This window comes from Lissotriton vulgaris, chromosome 2_1 (assembly GCF_964263255.1).
Source record: "Lissotriton vulgaris chromosome 2_1, aLisVul1.2, whole genome shotgun sequence".
In the NCBI taxonomy this organism is placed as follows: domain Eukaryota; kingdom Metazoa; phylum Chordata; class Amphibia; order Caudata; family Salamandridae; genus Lissotriton; species Lissotriton vulgaris.
Window position 1 is genome coordinate 890,163,774 of NC_141687.1, and position 23,049 is coordinate 890,186,822.

At 45.1% G+C, this 23,049-nt stretch overlaps 1 protein-coding gene across 1 annotated transcript in view; it reads left to right on the top strand.

Moving 5' to 3' along the window:
* The first annotated feature begins 10,666 nt into the window (after window positions 1-10,666).
* Window positions 10,667-23,049, top strand: part of MYOM3 (myomesin 3) — a 387,718-nt gene continuing 375,335 nt past the window's right edge. The window contains exon 1 of the mRNA XM_086956426.1: window positions 10,667-10,786. The gene's annotated coding sequence lies outside the window, so the exon portion shown is untranslated. The remainder of the gene's footprint in view (window positions 10,787-23,049) is intronic.

Below are 23,049 nucleotides of genomic sequence, written 5' to 3' on the forward strand. Positions count from 1 at the left end.
ATTAGTCTATCGTAATAGCCAAGTATCATGATGTTTTAAATTATGAGCGTAAATCTGCTCCCACAAGTAGAGATGGGAGTTCCAGAATGAAGATTTAGTGTAAAAGGTGTGAACACCGACAAACTTGCAAAGGTGTATAACAAGTCACAACATTTATTTGGCCAATTGGAACACTGACAAAGGCAGAGACGTATGCCTGGGAATGGCAGCAGTTGAAGGGGATGCAGGTTCCCAATGGAGTAAAAGTATTTTCCACCTGAAAAAATGTAAATGAACTAACATAAAGCCAACTGCAATTCCAGATGAACAGTGTCTTCAATTAAATTTTTTTAATATATATTTTTATTAACAATTTAGTGTTAAACATTTCCATTCAATGCACAAATGGCATCACGAGCCAAGGCATTTTCATTGGCTTAACGCCCCCTAATAAATACATCTTCACGATTACTAGTCAGGGTCTCTGTCCTTGTAACATGCCATATTAATGGTTGGTGCATCAAACAAACTCAATAGTGAACTGGCCCATCCCCCCCACCCCCCTAGTGCTCTGCCCATAACAAGAAACTTTAGTAAGGAGGCCTCAAATTGTTGCAAAGGAGTCTTGCTATAGCCGTCCCCATTTGCCAGGTGTTGCATTAGCGCAGTGTTCACCTTCATGGCTTCCCTCTTCTCCTCAGTATTTATGACATAAATTATCAAGGATTTCCCCTGGGTTCTAGCAGCCACCACAGCCAGGCTGGCACTAGCACTTGTCACAGTCAAATCGTGGATCATGGCTCCTAACGCAAGCAGGTCATCCACCAGCCTATCATCACACCTCACTCTTTTCATATGAACCTCCTCTATACATTCAATCATGTCCCTTCATCCATTTCACTGCCGGGGTGGTGCTGGGGTCTTGGCCCAACCATCTGATGGCTATGTGTCATTTAGCTATGGTCAGTCCAAGCTGTGCAAATTTCCTTCTAACTTTCCCTTTTATTCCATTCAGGCACCAGGCCCAATAGATAGCAGTTTATCTCCTTGGGTATCCCCCAGCCCATCGCCCCTGGAGTCATTCTAGTACCTCCTACCAATAATGAGCAGTCTGAGGGCAAATCCATATCACATTGAAGAAGTCCACCGCAGGCTTCTGCATCGTGAGCACCCTTGTTCTCTACAAGGTTATATTATGTGCAGTTGCTTGGGCAAGAGATAAGCAATGTGGATAATATTCAGCTGTATGAGTTTGAAGCTTGCATTCAATGCACTTCTCTGTGTACCTTGGCCCAGTCAAGTCAAGTCAAGTCAAGTCAGAGAATTTATATAGCGCACTACATACCCAGAGGGTTTCAAGGCGCTTAGAAAGGGGAGGAGGATTACTTGTCAAATATCCACGTTTTAAGTTGCTTTCTGAATGCTAGGTGGTTCTGGGTAAGGCGAAGGTAAGCGGGGAGTGAGTTCCATGTTTTAGCAGCCAGGTATGAGAAGGATCTGCCTCCCATGGTGGTCTTGTTGATGCGAGGTACAGTGGCGAGGGCTTGGCTGGAAGAACGTAGTTGGCGGGAGGGGGTGTAGAAGGACAGTCGTGAGTTGAGGCATTCTGGTCCGATGTCGTAGAGTGATTTGTGTGTGTGGGTTAGCAGTCGGAAAGTGATCCTCTTATTGACGGGCAGCCAGTGGAGGTGGTCGTAATGGGGTCCTAACTAACCTGATGCCAGGTTTTCTCGATCTTCAGGAGAATCGATGGCCTATCCATCTGCAAGGCCTGGTAAAGGTGTGTAATCAGTCTCCGACCTCCCGCCAAGGACAGTAACATAACTAGCATCTGAGGAGGTGCAGGGGCCACTGGGAAATTGGCCTTATCTCTCATGCTGTGGCTGATATTTTTGCACATTGAAGGAAGTGCCTCCTCTCCAGTCCAAAGGTCTCCAATGCATCACGCAGTGTAATAAATCGGTGTGCCGGGTATAGATCCTCTAATGTCCTAAACCCCCATCTAGTGTTTACAATTACATATGTGAAAATGGATTCAGAAGAACATAAATATGAATGTAAAAAATATTTACCACAGTATATCAACAAAGCCATGTTTCTAGACTGGATATTTCCGAATATATTTCACAATCAGACCTTTAGGGGGTACAATGCCTCCAGACATTGTAACAGATCACCATCAATTGTAGATTAATCTAAATATGTTGATTGATCAGCACTATGCATGCCAAGGTTGACTGTTCCACCAACTGTTCCAGGCACTAGACACAGAGACCATATTAAGTAAGTTAGCAAACCCTTTTGGCAGCTAACAATAAATCTCGGAACTCATGTATCACACCCATGAGTCATTCATCAGAGCTGTTTTGAGTATGAGTGCAAGCATTGTAGCTCCAGATTTAGCCACTATCAGTCAAACAGATTATTACCTACCTAGCTCCACTGAAAAACAAAAGAAACCTAGTCGTAATTCTAGTACGCGGAAGTGGCTTGCGGTGCCTTACAGTGCTGTATACAATAAAATGCTGTAGTGGCTGGTGGTGCCTTACATTGTGGTATACAGTCAACAAAATACCATAACAGATGACAAGCGTTTGAAAATGGCCCTCTCTGAACGGTCAACCTAAACTTTTAGCCTTCCTCCTCTTCTTTTTCTAACGTTGTTTTTGCTGGTTTTAAGACTATGGGCACTTTACCACTGCTGACCATTGCTAAAGTGTTGAGTTTTTACGGGGTTCTGCCCAAGTAAAAGCTACCCGGCCTGGGTCAAAAATACAGTACGTTTACACGGTTGGTCGGAGTAGTCAAAACATTAGATATAAATTAAAGTGTAACAATGACAGAGAAACCATACTCACCCCCAAACTATGTACCACTTCTTTGGATAGAATGATATGCGTCACAACTTACTGTACCAGGAGCAACGAGATCAAACCGATAATAAATGGACATTGGGGATTGATCTTCAACACCATAGAAATACAAGAACCTCCCATGCATGCTTTTAAAAAAGCTAAAAACATTAAGGATCAAGTTGTCCGTTCACTACTAGATGTCCCACCCAACCAGACCATCCAAACAATGTGGAATCTACCAGAAGTAGTAGGACACTACAAGTGCACTAAATGTAAGGCCTGTTCTATGTGCATAGAAACCAAGATTTTTGAATACAGTGATCATACCATTACCTTGCAGGAACACACAAATTGCAACACTGCAAACGTAATCTACACCATTCAATGCCCGTGCAACAAACTATATGTGATCCAAACTCGACAAAAGGTTAAGACAAGAATCCTACAGCACTGCAGTAGGATTCAGTGCAAGACCGCTGGAGCCCCACTCGTGGAACATTTTAGTACTGCTGTACACACCAGTGAGTCCATCAAATGGATCGTGTTAGAGAAGGTGTCCCTTGGCCAATGTGGAGGAGACCTATGTCAAATCCTCAATACCAGAGAATGCAAATGAATGTACAGACTTGACACTGTGATGAATGGCCTGAATGAACAAGATGCCACATATGCCCAAATGGCTGGTCTACATACAGAATAGGGCAACAAACCTTTGACTTCCTGATTTAAAAACTCAGGTCAGACAGATATATGCCTTTCTAATGCATATTAACACACTTCTACCTCTTCCTTACAAAGAATGACATGCTTAACCATATCTTGTGTCTCCCTTTTGTATAAGACATGTCTAACAACATCTTATGTCTCCTCACTGTATGTGATTGTGTTGTAATTTTTTATTTTTATCCAGGCAATGTATAGGAGAACCGGTTTTGTAATGTGCAAATCAGTGAAGAATTTTGGTTTTTAACTACCATTAAGGAACTGCTCTAATATTTCGCAATTATATTGGTAACATAATGATATAACTATGGCTTGTATATAACTGTCTGTACGGTGCTGGAGAATGTGTCCATCCGGATACACATATGTTTAGAACATACCCCTTAACTACAATTGAGGAACAGCGTTATCCCATCTGTGGGTTATACATTGGCATAATTATTACCCTTAAATACTCCCCGACCTTTGACTATTATAGAGTGTAGCACACAAGCAAAATGTACTATGTGATGTATCACAGGAAGGGCTCTAAACCTCCTTTTGTGGCATTTGTTAACATCTTTACTATTCCAATTTAATTTCAACATTACACGCCTTACGGTTTAGCCTTTTACGAATACATTGTTTTAATTCCACACTGCGCGTACATTTTAATTATTCCACTCGAGTATACACAGTCAGTATTTTTTGGCACAGTCAAGCCGAGTACACCGCTATCAATATGTGAGCCACGCCCCCTGCTCAACCATTGGTGGCCGGCATGGCGAGCCCCCGGGAACCATCGAGCGGCTGCACCACGCGGTGCACGCACGCCGTGGTTCATCCTACCTCTAGCGTGAGTCAGCTAGCGGAAGCTCATCCATCGAGCAATTCAGCCGCACTAAGGAGGTATGGGTTGAGCTGTCACTGGCCCCCCGTCTTTCATGGCGTGACCGCTTAATACAGTTATATTTGGTCTGCGGGTCTCACCTGGGCACGTATCTTTGTAATGAATCACCGCCCGCATTTCTAACTCATTCACAGTCCGCGAGCCTGTACCGGGTATTGTCGTGGTTAATCATGCACAGCGCGCCATATGAGTATCCAAGCAAGCGTAAATCGAACCGCCTAGGAGCCCCATCAGGGCACGCATTTCCAAACAGATGCCGGCCTAATTCACAGCCCGCATTATGTAATTGCACATGTAACCCACGAGCCTAAACCGGGCACCTAGTATTTTTACGATCTTGTACGCAGCGCGTCTTGCAAGTAATCCAAAAAGCATGCACCAGTCCTGCTAGCATACATGGACTGCATGCACTACATTCACTGTGTCTTCTGCGCAATGCCCCTCTGCTTACAACAGGAACTGCTTCACTTGCCTGTTTGATTTTGTTGTGAACAACCTGACACATGAATGGTTCCACTGACAACCAGTCTTCCCCGCTATGCGTTTTTAAATGTGCTTCACCTGTTACTCAGAGCAACATTTACATCTGGGCGCCTTCAGCCCACCCTGATATAGTTGATATCCCTTCTTCCCTCAGACTCGCAACTGGGTTTACCAGTGCCTGCATCAGGAGATTGATTACCCATGCGTTGCTAAACTAAAGTGAGTAAACTACCACTTGGACTTTCCTATGGTTTGGGAGATCCTAACCTGGCATGTACATTCACCCAACATGTCTTTCTTTTAGTAAACCAGGAGCCCCGTAAAAGCCCAACCAGGATCGAATGTTGTCCGTCTTTCATAATACACAGTAGGTGTCAGTCATTCCCACCTACTGAACATTTTCACAACATCCAAGCATATTAGTATCAGGTACTGAATCTTATCTGTTACTTGTAGGTGCTCTTTTGTCCTGATGAAGACCCTGTTGTGAGGCAACCACTCACCCTTCTCTCCGCTGGGGGTCAAAATGTAGACCGTCTTTCTAAACTCCCACGTGCTCATAGAACTAAATGTATCAATTGAAAATGTACCTATGAGCAATGTATATATAGGAACTAACTGACCTTATATAGGCTGGAAAGGTCAATTTGTATATATTGTGTATTGTATTTTTGTCACAAACACCTTTACCCTGTCCCTCACTCGTCAACTCACTACCACTGCCCTAAGTTCCCTTTTTGCTTCCTACACCTATGAGCACTATCAATAAGTAATGCATAATGACCCATTAATGCTTTGACTGACAATCGCATTTAATGCTGGTACTACATGGGAAATTACATTTCTGTTCTTGAACTTACTTCTATTTGTGGTGATCTGTCTTTGTTTCGTTCTATTTACACTTTAATTTGTATCTAATGTTTTGACTACTCCGACCAAGCCGTGTATACGTACTGGATCATTGCTAAAGTGCATGTGTTCTCCCCTCTAAACATGGAATAATTGGTTTAAACCTGTTTGGCATATTTGATTTACTTGTAAGTCCCTTGTAAAGTGGTATGCGATATACCCAGGGCCTGTAATTCAAGTGTTACTTGTGGGCCTGCGATACCAAAGGTGATGATGGACAGAACGTTGGAGCAAATCAAACCCTCACCCCCAGTCAACTGATCTGGGTTTAATCCATCATCATTCTTTAGCTCACTTCACCACCTCAGTTGATGAGGGTTATGAACCAGAAACCGGTCCCAGGATGCTTGTTTCCAGTCCAAGGAAGACATGGCTTGGCAGTTCGGGCTGGGCTGTTCCCATGAGGCACAGGGTCAGACTTATTTGCATATGGCCATGTCTGAACTGGGGTGGTGGAGTGAGATAAAGAATGATGATGGATTAAACCCAGATCAGTTGACTGGGGAGGAGTGTTTGATTTACTCAAAAGCTCCGTCCATCATCCCCTTTGGTATCACTTGTGGGCCTGCAGCACTGATTGTTCCACATGCAGAAGTAGAATTTCATACCTGTCTCAGACATGCCATTTCAGGGTGTGTGTGTGCAGTTTACTGCCACTTCATCTTGGCATTTAAAACTACTTGGCAAACTTTAAACTCCCCTCTTCTTACATGTATGTCACTGCTACGGTAGGCCTTAGGTTGCCCTAAGGTCAGGGTTCTATGTACGTAAAAGGAAGGACTACTTTTATGTTTTGCATGTCCTGGTAGTGAAACACAGCCTATTCCATTTTTCACTACTGTGGGGTTTTCTCCTCTCATAGGTTATCATTGGAAAATCCTTAATACACTTTTCAGCTGAAATTCCTAATCAGCGAAGGGTAGCATTTTCATGTTTCATATGTTTGGAATGGTAATGACAAATCCTCCTTACTGGTGAAGCTGGATTTAACATTACTATTTTAGAAATGCCACTTTTAGAAAGTGCTATTAACCAACACAGGAGCCAATACTAGAGTTTCAATAATTCAACGAACTGGTTTCAATGAAGGTTGCTTTGATTGAAGCAAAAAACAACCGTTTGTCTTATTAAACCATGCAAATTTATTTAATTTTTGCAAGCGTTCTTTTTTTCTTTTTTCAGCACATTATTCGTCGTGCATGGAAAATACAGAATAAACAATGAAATACGTTTTTTATACAATATATACAAACATGTAAATACACCATTTCATACACACTTGGCCATACATTCATACACAAACCATTCAAAACAGATGATAGTACAAGAAACACTGTGTCCAGGCATCGGAAAATAAATCAGTGGAAAATATTTCAGTTTACATGTTCCCCCTTCCACGCGGTATGAATGATGTGTGAAGGCATTACACAATATTGAATGTTGTCGCGTGTATTATGTTTCCTTGCACAGCTGCTGTGACTACACCTATTGGGAAATACGATTCTTTTTGGAAACCCTCAAGTTGTCGGTTTGACTATTGGATTGAGGTAGGGAGCGTCAGTTGGACTCTGGTAGTTGATCCCTTGTTAAATCCACTTGTTAGTCGCTCCGAACAACCTTGCTCAAGCTAGTTATTTTTATTATTTCAGAACCAACACGGTCCTGAGGAGAACCCCACCAATTCCTAGGGGTTTGAAACGCGTCGACCAGCTTTTCAGTCCCGCATCTGGTTACTATTATCACGTTGGAACAGTTATTGCATTAATTTGGGTTCACGAGTGATCTCGTGATAATTACAACGACATTGCAAAAATATGAAAAGAAATATTTTCCACTGATTTATTTTCCGATGCCTGGACACAGTGTTTCTTGTACTATCATCTGTTTTGAATGGTTTGTGTATGAATGTATGGCCAAGTGTGTATGAAATGGTGTATTTACATGTTTGTATATATTGTATATAAAACGTATTTCATTGTTTATTCTGTATTTTCCATGCACGACGAATAATGTGCTGAAAAAAGAAAAAAGAACGCTTGCAAAAATTAAATAAATTTGCATGGTTTAATAAGACAAACGGTTGTGTTTTGCTTCAATCAAAGCAACCTTCATTGAAACCAGTTCGTTGAATTATTGAAACTCCAGTATTGGCTCCTGTGTTGGTTAATAGTATTAGTTGGACTCAGCCTTTCTGAGTAATGAGTCAAGGCCCTTTTTTGATTCTTTGACTTGTAGAAAGTGGGCATTTCTCTGTGCTTATAACTCTGTGTGCTTTGCAGACTGTCTCCAATACATTTCTGGGCTGGGTGACAGCTACCATTTGTGCATTCCCTCTAGACAGCCACAACAGAGGAAGGATAGGTGTGTCTGAGGACCCATCTACATACATCTGCATTCTGAGTACCTTGCCTGGGCAGGATGAAATGGAGGGGCTAACACATCACTTGCATAGGAAGAGTCCTGTCCACATACATAGGAGTCATTACCCCCCCCCCCCCGGCCCCCCAGATAGCCTGGAAAAAAGGTGTGGGTTAAAAGAGATCCTTGTGCACTTCAGAGAACTACTTTGAATTCACCCCTTACATCAAAGGCACTTTTATGTCTAAGTACTGTGTCTCTGACCCCCTATAATAAGACACTTCTGGATCTTGAACTGATGTTCTGTCAGAAGGACTGCTGTGCTTCTCAAAGGACTCATATTTGGACTGCAGACTTGAAAGGTCTGCTTTTCTCTTGTGTTGTTCTGCTGCCTGCTGCTTTCTGACTCAGCTGACGGAGAACTGGACTCTGCCTTCAGTCCAAGTGATCTCCAAGGGCTTGTTGGCTTGTCTATTGTTGCTTGAGACTCACTCAGGGATATCAAATTGTCTACCCCTGCTCCTCTGCCTGGCTCACTGGAAGTGACCCATATAATTGCAGCATGGATTTTGATGCATCATCCTTGTGTGTGTAACGGAACCGGCGCATCGTCTCAGTTGCGGGAGAAAATTCAGAAACACTGTATCAGAACTAGTAATTTGCCTCAAGAGATTGATGCAGCGGACAGCATATCAATGCCTCTACAACATGGTGAGATCGATGTATCCCCTCGTCTACGTAGCAGAGTCTGGTGCATCGCTCGATGCCTCTCAACCTTGGCATCCGTCTTCAGAACTGACACTGCGTGGAGAAGATCGACGCATCTTGTTGCTCGCTGCCATGGAAGGTACTTTGTTCACTCTGGCCTGCGTGGGTCCTTTAGCCAGTCTTTGACTTTGCCCTGGTCTAGCATAACCTAAAGTAACCTTTTTAGCACTACCTGCTTCTCAGCGCTTTACTGCATTTATTCCTTTAAAATTTAATATCTCAGCTTCTATACATTGGACTTTTGTCATTTTGGTCTTGTTATGTTCAGAATATAAAAATCTATTTTTCTAAACCTGTGTGCAGCCTTTTTGTGGTGTATTCATTATGTTGGTGTGGGTGTGTGTTGCACACATACTTTACACACTCTGGCCTTGGTGCGTACCTCAGGCAACCAGGATTTGCTTTTCTTAACAACAAGGATGCAATTATTTATCACTAGTGGGTAGAGGTAAGAGGTTGTCTCTCATTGGGGATAGTGCAATTCGAATGAAAGATATGTTTTGGACAGCCTACTGTAGCATAAGATCAGTTTCCTACTTGCATAATGTTAGAAAAGATGGATACGAATCTGAAGATTTTTGAATCTGGCACGTGAGGTTGGCTGTTTACTAATGGGTAGAGCGATAGACCATTGATCTCCGAGAAAGGTTCAGTGAAGTGATACTCAGCGAGGTCTGGAGAGTGTGCCAATGAACTGAGCAGAGCGTTAGGCAGCCACTGTGACCATGAGTAGTTGGGGCAGAGACCGAACATCCACCTGTTTGCTACCTGAACAATAGGGAGGATCTAGAAACATTCCACAGCTGTAAGCGAGGATGATGCTCTGTTCACATTATGAAAGATTGGGGATCTGATGGGGTATTGATGTGGAATGAAGTGCCATCAATCTGGAGGGTTTGATGGGATATATTCACCTTGACTACTCCCCTACTTGCTGCTACTCGCCAGACCTCACTTTCCACGCATCCAAAAATAACTGCAATATGACATTTTTGCCACAGATGCCCCCCAACACCTCAGATAGCCCAAAGATCTGTCTTTGATGTCCTGGATTGTGCGTGGGTTCTGGAAGCGCGGCAACGAACAACTCGCTGCCATCTGAGCCCCCAGCAATGTCCTCACTCCACCCTCATGCCAAGTCCTCGCCTGCATATCACAGCTCTAAGCTGGAAGGTGAGTGCTTCTGAGTTCTTTGGTAGATCTGAACTACACGCTCCTTTCCAGGGAGCAGTTTTCAGTTCTTACTTTCTGGGATCATATTCGACTTGTTGGAGTAGGGAGCCTATAAAGAGGAACCTCGTGAAGGAAGAGGACTTCCACAAAATGCCTGCATCTCATGGGCATGGAATACCAGTCTGATGGGAGAAGGGCTTTGTGAACCTGGCCAACCTGCGGGGAGCAGGTTACCGCTGTCTTCATCATCCTAAAAGGGGATGTAAACACTGCAGTAAAATGTCCTGATTGCCAATTATCAAGATTAGATGACATCATTAATGTCCCCATTACTGCTGCATTGATCTTCTTCAATCTGCTAAAACTTTATAATCCTCTAGTCTAGTCCGACCTATTGACTGTGCAAGCAGAACCAGGACCATCTCCTGTTAAAGACACATGTGCTGTGCATTTGTTCAAGGAGTGTGGCGAGCTCTTGTGTGGGGCTATATTTAAAACCGTGAAGTGGACCTCGCTTGGAGACGCATTCCTCGGTGGACCAGTCATCGCTAATGGTGGCGCGAGCAGGGAGCGCGCGATCTTTTGTCTCCCACACTCCGTCCTCCAGGAGCCCCGGCCGCGCATCCTTCCCGGTCACAGCACACAGCCCGTAAGTACAGATTTACATTCTGCTTGTATTTCAAGGCGGCGTGCCAGAAGAAAAGGAGATACAGCATTTTACTCTAAAACTGTTGATGGAGAACTGCAATGTGTGAAGTTTTGATTGAGAAAAAACGATTCGAGTATTTGAGTTCATTCAAAAGCATCTAAGGAAATCAAATGTATTCTCCTGTTACTGTTTAGTTGGGTAGCACTGTCAGGTCTTGGAATTAATGTTATCTTTTTCTGGTTTGTTAATTGCGTTATTTGTCGTAATAAGTAAGTTTGCAGTAACATTTGAAGTTGTAGTAAATGAACGCCAAAATTTCTTATAATATATAATCTTATAATATATAACTATAATTGTGTGCCTGGGGGAAGGTGTTTTGCATTTTACTCTAATTAACAGGCACGTCAGTTTCTAGGCACTAACTAATCTTGATAAATATCTGTGAGATATGAGAGACTCCGGGGCCTCTGATCATATCCGGCAAGCGGGGAGATGTCGGTGGGGGGCACCATTTTGCGCTTATCCTCTGTTCTATCTGGTTCCCAGCTGATAGAAATGAGTGTATTAGTTGTGCAAATTTCACCACTTTTTGTTGGAATGGAAATGCACACAACTGTTAGGCGTACACATTTTATAAATTGTCGGCCACCCATGAAAGAAGCTGCCATTATGGATTTTGTATAAAAGAATTATGCGTTCCACAAAATGTTTGACTCACTTTCTGACAGACAGTTTACATGTCCTCAGAGAACTTATGTCATTAACACACACGCACATATACGTTAATCAGCCAGTTTTTCTTCATGTTTTTTTACTGTTGATTTTGTTTTCATATAAAAAGAAACCCTGTGTTAACATTCTCTAGAGGACAACTCCTTACAGTAGGAAGGAATGTCTTAATGGCACACTGACCACCAAGATTCCTCATGGACAGTAATTCAGATCACAGTCTGAAGTCTGCCAGATCTGAGATGTTCTCTATCCGCCCACGAGGGCAGGATCCAGGCAGATTTTTCATGACAGCCAGAGGCCATTTCTTTCCATTCTAAGTAAGTCGATCCTGTGTGATTCTTCAGAGAAGATGGCCCAGATCCAGGCCAAACTACTTCATTTGTGACACTCAGGGCCAACCTTCTGACCACCTACATTGTTAACCCATTCTGTGCTTGCTTTGAGCCTGTGGTTGCCTGCAGGGGCCACCAGCACTCATTTTCGGTGACAGCCACATATTTTTCCTGATCGGACATTTCCCAAGAGCAAGAGAGAGAAAAACAAACACGGGAAAGAAGGAGGAAGAGAAAGACAGGAAAATGAACACAAAGAGAAAAAGCAGGGACCCCCAAGAGGGAGCTAAAGGGCAAAGGGTGTCTGGTGGATTGTGAAGCCCTGGTATTCGGCTCCCTGACATTCAACTGCACTGGCTGCGGATTTTGCACGGACCTTTGGGCACTGGCACGCATCCTGTTACAAGTTAAGCACTGTTTATCCTAGACAAGGTCACTCAAAGCAGGGTATTTATGTAGAGAGGTGTCTAGCATGGGGACTATAAACAGGGATGAACTCGCATTTAGAGCAATCAGGCAGTGATCAGGGCCAGTGCAGTCTGAAAGGTCAGTGTGTGGCAGTCACAGCTGGTGCAGGTAAGAGCGGTGGGGCGGGACGGGGTGTAGTCGACGGAATAGGGAACATAAAAAAAAAAAGAAAACAACATACCTTGTGCTCACCGTAAGTGTTTTTCTTTTTTTAAATGTTATTTTCCTTATTCCGTCGTCTGTCGACTCCCCACCCTGCCCCACCACACCACTCTTACCTGCACCGGCCGCAACTGTTGTGTGGGTCCGTTTCTTTTGCTGTTCGTGGGCATGTTTTATGGTCCGATGGGCCAGTTTTTCCCATTGATTACCCTGACATCAAAACATGAATTTTCCCATACCTTACAAAACACCTGTATAGCATATTTTTTCAAGTTCAAAACGGCCCCAATTTTCAAACATGAGACAGGTTTGTTTATTTAATTAATTCACTAATGAAGGTCACTTTTATTTTGGTGCTCGGGACGGTTTTCTGTCCCTATCCGACCCTGACTATAAACCTTCCTGGGCGGATGGCATCACTGACAAGGCTCCGGCCCCAGACCGCAGTGCCAAGGGGTTGAAACTGACGGCATGCAGTTCAGAACAGTGCCGAAAGACTCAGGCGTTCCACTGCGCATGCGTATCCCACGCTACTGAACCTGTTCATATAATTTCGTAATCAGAGAACTATGGCATGTTTATGTCTGTGCTCGCCGTTTTTCTCGTTTTACACACGTCACCCGGCAGCACAATTCCATCCAGGGTATTTATTTCAGACAACCCCAATTTGCATTCTGGAATAATGTAATCATACTTTCTGTGATTAAAGCAAAACTACAAATCCCAACATGCAGTATTCTGTTGACACAAACTCATGAATGACTGAAGGAGCCACCGATGACACTAAGCCACTTGGAAGTGTTGGAAAATAAAATAAAGCAAGAGTAGTCAGTGTTCGAGGAGGAAGGACTCGGGACGTTTACGTTTCCATCCTGCTGTATAGTGCTCACACTAGGAATAAAGTGTTGTGTCATCGAAAAGGTTTACAATCAATATGAAACAAGAAACAATGAAAAGAGAAGAGCGAGGAGGTGTTTTCACAAAGAAAGTAATTGGTGACTCAGTGATCTTTTCCAGCAAGACTATTCTCAATGTATTTGTGGAAAGAAAGAAGCAGGGAGTGCCAAGTAACTCCCAGAAAATAAGAGCTGGCTTTTAGAAAATCAAAATAGTTTGCAGCAAAGTAATGCATTTATGAAGTGACCACAGAACATATTACATTAACCCTTCCAATTATCCTCCGTCCTGAAGGATTTGGTGACTTTCTTTAAAACAAACCCCTCATGTACAGATTAGTGGAAAGTGCATTTTTAGAGCTGCGCACCACAGTGCTGTCTGGCTCTGCAAATAGCATTATATGTTTTGCAGTCAGTTTTTCCTCTTCTTCAACTTGTAATCTGTTCCACTTTTCACGCCGATCAGTAGGTCTGACTCGACTGATAAACAGAATCTAACTATGTCTACAGGTTCTGGAACATAACAGGGCAAGCAGTAGGGTAACTCACAATGGTTCCGACATCCAGTCACCTAAAATGTGCCTTCTGTGTTCACCTCACAAATGTACAAAGGTCTTGACCTAGAGGACCCACGAGAGGTGGCAGCCCCTCTGACCTGCAAGTACATCACAGACCCATCTTCTGAGAGCCTATTGCACAGTTGATGGAGTGGGATTTACCAAGTAGCAGGAAGAGTTAATGCAACAATGCACATGCTGCTCTGTGATTCTCCTCTGTCCTGATGCCACACCAGTAGCATTTTAAAGGGCTTTGCATGGGCATAACGTCAAAGCAGTAAAGCAGTAAGATAATGCCTGCGTATGCTAAGCCGCAAACCCTCTCGTAAACTTTCAGAACATTACCTCCCTAACTCCCGTGCTGGAACTTCCACAGTGTTAGTGTGCAAAGCCCATATGGCAGACAGCAGTTATCCAAAAATATAGGGGCATCGAAGTGGCAGTGCATGCATCTATACTGCGCGATGGTATTACAGGAAGTGACATCACGTGCCTTTTTGCCCCCAATCGATCACATAAAGGGACATCAAACGACCTCTACACAACCGACTTAACAACAGGTAAGATCACATGACCTTTGGCCTGACTATATCACAAAAACAGACAACATGGAAATTAACTATATAATAGGATACTGGATGTGGAATTGAAACATAACTTGAAGGTGTGAAGATGCATAGCCTATCTCAAAATAACCTACAACTGTTCACGTGTAAAGTGCCAGACCCAGCAGAAACAATGCACCTGCACACCATGACAAAATAACTTAGAACCGTAAAACGTTATTGCTAAAAACCATGCTGTCAAAGGAGGAGGAGAAGGTTGGTGGGGGGTGTGGACATTCAGACCCATAGCCAGGAGCATATTTTAGAGGGGAGTGGCCCTTAGCCATGACCAAACAACTTGTTTACGCACTGTTTGTCTGTTTTAAAATTGTAATCTCTGATTTTAGACTACTTAAAATTTCACGAGCTTACCTGCTGAAGCGCTGCCTCTTAGCGCCAGCCAGACCCCCAGATCGACCTGGAAAACGCCCTCTCCGCCAGCGCGGCAAAGGTGTAGCCACGCCCCCTGCGAGGCCACGCCCACTAAAAGAACCAGTATAAAAACGCTAGAAAGCGCTACGAATTTCATTTAACCTGAAACTCCCTCTGAGGCGGAAGCCGGAGGTTTGCTACTTGTTTACGCACTGTTTGTCTGTTTTAAAATTGTAATCTCTGATTTTAGACTACTTAAAATTTCACGAGCTTACCTGCTGAAGCGCTGCCTCTTAGCGCCAGCCAGACCCCCAGATCGACCTGGAAAACGCCCTCTCCGCCAGCGCGGCAAAGGTGTAGCCACGCCCCCTGCGAGGCCACGCCCACTAAAAGAACCAGTATAAAAACGCTAGAAAGCGCTACGAATTTCATTTAACCTGAAACTCCCTCTGAGGCGGAAGCCGGAGGTTTGCTACTTGTTTACGCACTGTTTGTCTGTTTTAAAATTGTAATCTCTGATTTTAGACTACTTAAAATTTCACGAGCTTACCTGCTGAAGCGCTGCCTCTTAGCGCCAGCCAGACCCCCAGATCGACCTGGAAAACGCCCTCTCCGCCAGCGCGGCAAAGGTGTAGCCACGCCCCCTGCGAGGCCACGCCCACTAAAAGAACCAGTATAAAAACGCTAGAAAGCGCTACGAATTTCATTTAACCTGAAACTCCCTCTGAGGCGGAAGCCGGAGGTTTGCTACTTGTTTACGCACTGTTTGTCTGTTTTAAAATTGTAATCTCTGATTTTAGACTACTTAAAATTTCACGAGCTTACCTGCTGAAGCGCTGCCTCTTAGCGCCAGCCAGACCCCCAGATCGACCTGGAAAACGCCCTCTCCGCCAGCGTGGCAAAGGTGTAGCCACGCCCCCTGCGAGGCCACGCCCACTAAAAGAACCAGTATAAAAACGCTAGAAGGCGCTACGAATTTCATTTAACCTGAAACTCCCTCTGAGGCGGAAGCCGGAGGTTTGCTACTTGTTTACGCACTGTTTGTCTGTTTTAAAATTGTAATCTCTGATTTTAGACTACTTAAAATTTCACGAGCTTACCTGCTGAAGCGCTGCCTCTTAGCGCCAGCCAGACCCCCAGATCGACCTGGAAAACGCCCTCTCCGCCAGCGCGGCAAAGGTGTAGCCACGCCCCCTGCGAGGCCACGCCCACTAAAAGAACCAGTATAAAAACGCTAGAAAGCGCTACGAATTTCATTTAACCTGAAACTCCCTCTGAGGCGGAAGCCGGAGGTTTGCTACTTGTTTACGCACTGTTTGTCTGTTTTAAAATTGTAATCTCTGATTTTAGACTACTTAAAATTTCACGAGCTTACCTGCTGAAGCGCTGCCTCTTAGCGCCAGCCAGACCCCCAGATCGACCTGGAAAACGCCCTCTCCGCCAGCGCGGCAAAGGTGTAGCCACGCCCCCTGCGAGGCCACGCCCACTAAAAGAACCAGTATAAAAACGCTAGAAAGCGCTACGAATTTCATTTAACCTGAAACTCCCTCTGAGGCGGAAGCCGGAGGTTTGCTACTTGTTTACGCACTGTTTGTCTGTTTTAAAATTGTAATCTCTGATTTTAGACTACTTAAAATTTCACGAGCTTACCTGCTGAAGCGCTGCCTCTTAGCGCCAGCCAGACCCCCAGATCGACCTGGAAAACGCCCTCTCCGCCAGCGTGGCAAAGGTGTAGCCACGCCCCCTGCGAGGCCACGCCCACTAAAAGAACCAGTATAAAAACGCTAGAAGGCGCTACGAATTTCATTTAACCTGAAACTCCCTCTGAGGCGGAAGCCGGAGGTTTGCTACTTGTTTACGCACTGTTTGTCTGTTTTAAAATTGTAATCTCTGATTTTAGACTACTTAAAATTTCACGAGCTTACCTGCTGAAGCGCTGCCTCTTAGCGCCAGCCAGACCCCCAGATCGACCTGGAAAACGCCCTCTCTGCCAGCGCGGCAAAGGTGTAGCCACGCCCCCTGCGAGGCCACGCCCACTAAAAGAACCAGTATAAAAACGCTAGAAAGCGCTACGAATTTCATTTAACCTGAAACTCCCTCTGAGGCGGAAACCGGAGGTTTGCTACTTGTTTACGCACTGTTTGTCTGTTTTAAAATTGTAATCTCTGATTTTAGACTACTTAAAATTTCACAAGCTTACCTGCTGAAGCGCTGCCTCTTAGCGCCAGCCAGACCCCCAGATCGACCTGGAAAACGCCCTCTCCGCCAGCGCGGCAAAGGTGTAGCCACGCCCCCTGCGAGGCCACGCCCTCTACCATCTACTACAAATGTGCCGCCCCCACCAGCGCAGAGGACGAGCGCAGCGGGAGCGCCGTTTGCGCGCCGAAGGCGCGCCTAAGGCAAGCCCGTCTGCGCCCGTCCGCGCACGACCGGGCCTAGGGCCACAACCCCTGCCCGAATTTTTGTACCTAAATATAAGGTACTCTCGTAGAGAACTACTGAGCCTCAGACCCCCCCCACCCTCCTGTGACTACACCCATGATCTCAAGGGACCCTTCACTCGCTGCTCCTTATGCAAGCCAGTCCAGCTCACGCTCCCCACTAAACCTATCAAACCCGCCACCCTTAACCTTGCCTCTCTAAACTGTCGTTCACTTCCAAAACATGCGACACAGATTGCCGACATCATAGGAGATCATGAAATTGATATACTCTTCCTCACGGAAACGTGGCTCGGCCCTCACTCGCAATCAGACATGGTATTAGCCACACCACAGGGCTATTGTATTCAATCCCTACCCCGCCCTCTAGGTAGAGGAGGTGGTGTAGCTATCATCCATCGAGAACACCTCCACTGCAAAACCCACGACGCTCAGATTACCGACGCAGAAAGTCTGCATTTTACCGTTACACTTAACCCAACCACTTCCATAACAGGACTCCTCGTTTACCGCCCCCCCCGGCCTCTCAGGCCCCTTCATCTGCTCTCTTCTAGACCTAATCACAACTCAGGCCCATTCCCTATCAAACTATGTGATAGTTGGGGACCTGAACATCCACCTAGAAGATCCGGCCGATTCGGCAGCCAATGATCTCATTCAAGATCTAGCGGCTTTTGACATCCGCCTATTAAACTCCGGAGCCACCCACACCAAGGGCCACCTATTAGACCCTGTGTTCACCAGCTCACCCTCGATGCTAGCGAAGGAGGCCTTGCCCCTCCCTTGGACAGACCACTTCCTTGTCCCCTTCCAATTACCTGGAACCTTCAGGAAAAACCGAAGACCTCCCACCTTCAGTAAGGACAGGACCTGGTCCAGACTCCCCACGGATGATTGGGCTAAGACCCTTGAAAAAAACATCCCTGCTCACGCTGGAGATCCAACTACTGCAGACAGAAGATTCCGGGACTGGATTACCGCCTCCCTAGACATAGTACTCCCACTCAGAAATAGGGAAGACAAAACCGGCAAACATGGCTCAGCACCATGGTATTCCGCAGATCTAAGAACACTTCGCAAGAACTGCAAAAAAGCCGAACGTCTCTGGAGAAAAAATTGGCAACATGCCAATAAAGAAACCTACCAGTCTACGGTCAAACTCCACAAAGAGGCCATTAAATCAGCCAAAGCTTCATACTATGACACACGAATACAAGAAGCAGCTAATTCTGCCCGAGAATCCTTCTTAATCGTCAAAGAGCTGATCAAGGTACCCACCACCTCCCCCTCCAACACCCCTAAAGTTGACAGAAGTAATGAGCTAGCTAACTTCTTCAACGATAAAATCACCCGCATCCTGGCCTCCCTCCCACCCCCCAGCTCCCCCAGCCTCACGGAAAGCTGTACTCCCCCCGAACAGACTGAAAGCATCTGTCGCCCCACGCTCCAAACATTCCGACCTGTCACCCCCCTAGAGGTTGAGCGAACCCTAACAAAAATGAAAAGTGGATCACCCTTGGACCCAGCCCCTATCAGGTTCCTCAAGACCGTAGCCTCAGTAATTGTACCTACCATCACGGACCTCATCAACTGCTCGTTCGCCCAAGGAACTGTTCCCGACAGCTGGAAGAGTGCTGTGGTCAAAGCACTCTTAAAAAAACCTCAGCTAGATCCTTCGGACCTGTCCAATTACAGACCTATATCCCTTCTCCCTGGCATCAGCAAAGTCACTGAGAAACTGGTAAACATCCAACTATCCCAGTTCCTTGAAACTAATAACTTGCTCTGCCAATCCCAAACCGGATTTCGCCCGGGCCATGGAACGGACACTGCACTCCTCGCAGTCGTTGAAGAGGCAAGGGGCATACTGGATTCAGGAGGATCAGTGGCAGTGATCCTCCTGGATCTAAGTGCAGCCTTTGACACGGTCAATCACCGTGTCCTTCTGCATAGACTGGCGAATGCAGGACTTACCGGGACAGCAATCAAATGGATCGAATCCTTCCTTACAGGACGCACTTTCCAAGTGTGGGACGATAACCATCATTCATCCACCCTCCCACTCACCAGCGGCGTCCCCCAGGGCTCCTCCCTGAGCCCGACGCTTTTTAATGTCTATATGGCCCCCCTCGAGGACGTGGTAACACCATTTAACATAAAAATGGTGAGTTACGCTGACGACACCCAACTAGTCGTCTCCCTGTCCCAGCTGATTGACCATCTTGAAAATCTGACTAACTGCCTCATAGGTATCCACAACTGGATGAATGACTCATCACTAAAATTGAATGGGACAAAGACAGAGGTAATGCTACTTGGCAAGCAATGGACAGCTATCCCTCCTACTCTTTGGCCCGATGTGTTCGGAGAAATTCCCCCCCCAAAACGTGAAATCAAGACACTCGGGGTGTGGCTTGAGCCACAGCTCACGATGAAAACCCAAGCAACCAAAACCTCGGGCACATGCTTTGGGCTCATGCGCACGACCCGCAAAATCCTGCCCTTACTCCCACCTATGTCCAGGAAGCTCCTTATCCAGGGACTAGTGCTGTCCCGCCTGGATTACAGCAACCTGGTCTACCTGGGAGCCCCCGAGTCTACTATCATGAAACTCCAGCGGACACAGAACGCGGCAGCACGCATGATTACTAACACTCCCTCCAGAATGTCCGCCAAGCCAGCCCTCAAAGCCCTGCACTGGCTCCCCGTGTGCCAAAGTTTGCTCTTTAAAGCAATGTGTACAACACACAAGCTTTACAACGGATCTGGTCCAGCGATCCTCAGTAAAATGATCACACCTTACACAGCAACCAGATCCCTACGATCTCAAAATGAGAATTTAGTCAGCACCCCCAGATTCAAAAGATCCCGCACAGGAGGTCGACAATTCTCCGTCCAAGCGGCTAAGGGCTGGAACGCACTCCCTCGCGCCCTCAGACTAGATTCCAACTACCTTTCTTTTCGCAAAAAACTAAAGACCCATTTGTTCCCTAATTAACACCCTTTTGGTCGCCTTCCCCCCTCTCTCCCCCTCATTAGGATTTCAAGTTACATAGCGCGGGGATGCCCTTGGGTCACCAGGCGCTTTAGAAATCGCTAAAATAAAAAAAAAAAAATAAAGTTGTGCACTACAGGTGCATTCTTCCCCAAATACTTGTAGGGAAACAGGTACAGTATGCAATGATTTAAACCACAGAACACTTCTTAGGTCTTTTTTTTATTATTGGTGTCACTGCTTGTACTATTAAATATCGACCACCAGAATATGGTGGTACAAAAATATCTAGGACAAATAGCAAAATTATAGATTTGCTATGTCTAACTCCACATCTACGTACCTTGAAGATACATATATTGCGCAGGGACATGTATGTTGAGTAAGGTTTGAAAAATCTAACACTTACCTATCTGTTGATATTTAGGATTTGAAATTCTAGCCTCAATATTCAGTGCCATCGATATTCTGGTTTCGATAGTCAGAGTCTATGTGAAGGAATCTATGGATCTTTTAAAAGTTACATATTAAAGCGCACTCAGTCAACTTTCCACAATCAAATATTAAATCATATTAATTAGATGGGATTTAAAATACAGGTAAGTTGCAAAGTCGGCTGACTCACAACTTTGTGTATTTTCTAAACTGTTCAAGCTTTGTGGAATGCAAAACTCTGAAGTTCTTTTTATTTTTTACCAAGAAATGAGCTGGCTTCCGGTCAGAGTCTTCCACTCACCCCCAAATATCTTACCTGAGAACATGTACTTTTTATCTTTTATATGTTCTGGTGGTGACAAACAGTTAATTTTGTTCTTCTCTACTGTGAGGCTTACTCTTCTCAAAGGCTAGCATTGGAAATTCCTTAAAAACACTTTTAAGCTGTAATTCCTGATTTGAAAAAAGTAGCTTAAATCATGTTTCATATCTTTGGAATGGGAATGATAAATCCTCTTTAGTGGTAAAGTTGAATTTAACATTACTGTTTTAGAAATGCCACTTTTAGAAATGGACATTTCTCTGCTCTTACTGCCCTGTGTGCCATGCAGCCTGTCTCCAATACATGTCTGGGATGGGTGACTACTACACTTAGTGCATACTCTCTAGACAACCACACACAGGAAGAGTGGGTGCAACAGAAAACTGATCTGCTTTCATCTACATGCTGATAGTCCTTCCTGGGCAGGGAGCGGGAGGGGGAGCTGACACGTGCACCTGAATAGACAATCTTTTGTGTCCCACACAAGGGGCTGATTACACCTTCCACAGATAGCCTGGCAGACAGGGCTTGGATGAAAAGGGACCTGTATGCTTCAAGGGCCTGCTTTAAAGTCACCCCACTCAAACGCACAACTATGTATAGGTACTAGGGCTCCAATCTTACCAAGATGATACACTACTGGACCTGTGATGAACTCTGTGAGGAGTAAAGACTGCTGTGCTAGAAGGATGGCCTCTCTGCTTGACTGACTGTTCTGAAGGAACTGTTTCTCTGCATTGCTGAGCTTGCCTGCTTTCCGCTGATCCCTGACCTGCTGCAGGACTGGACCCATCTCGCTTAAACCCAGAGTGACTCCAAGGGCTTGCTGGCTTGCCCCTGTTCTGAAGTCTCAGGGCCATCAAAGACTTCCTGCAATCCTGCTCTTGCTGCTGGAATCTACAATCTGTGAGTCCTCCCTTGCCTGAGGTGCAAATCCAGTCCTTGGCCTCCAAAGTAGGTTCTGCAGCTGTTTTCACCTCAAAATCAACGCAGTGATGACTTTGTGCCAATCTGAACTGATGCACTGTGTTGTATATTCATACTTTCTTCACTATGGCTACTCGCTGTCTGTAGTCCTTTCTTAGAGTTTCTATCTTCTAACCTAAGAGTCTTATCTTATAACGTAATAAATCTATCTTAATAACTTGAAGACGTGTCCTGCTGCCTACCTAATCTACTTACAACACACTGCCCTTCAGCTCAAGAGCCGATCGATGGCATTGCCTGGATGGACTGCGCAGCTCAACGCCGACGAGCGGCGTTTCTTGACATCGTCACAGCGACTGTATCGGAAAGAGGTTCGATGTTGATGCCTTCATCTACTGCATGGATCGGCGCCGATACTTCGTCTTCATTCACAGGATCGATGACTATGCAGCCCCTCCTTGATTCCTTGCATCAAGTTTTCAACGTGAACGCTAGCTTCATCCAAGGTTGTTTACCAACAGGACCTGTTGGGTCCTGTAGCCAACCAGCCCTACATCACAGTCATCCTGAACATTGGATTTACCCCGATCTAGTGCTATCTCAAGTAACCCATTAGCGCTACTGACTTCTAAGCCCTATTTTTGATTTATTCTTTACAAATTTCTGACTACGGTTCTACTCATTAGTTTGTTGGCATTTTAGTCTTGTTTTATTCATACAAATATTCTCTATTGTACTAAACCTGCGTGGAGCATTTTTGTGGTGTTTTCAACGAGTTACAGTGTGTTTATGTGTGTGTGTTTGCCCTGCACAAGTGCTTGCCACATTGCCTCTTTAGATAAGCCTGACTGCTCTGTGTCAAGCTTCCAGATGTTGAGCACAGGTTATCTTTTAGTGTGCATCTAGCTTACCCTGACTATGATTGTGGTCCCTGCTTGGACAGGGAACATACCCCTGACAACTAGAGCCCTAATTTCTGACAATATGTTAACTAATAATGGGAGGTGGCATTGTTAAGC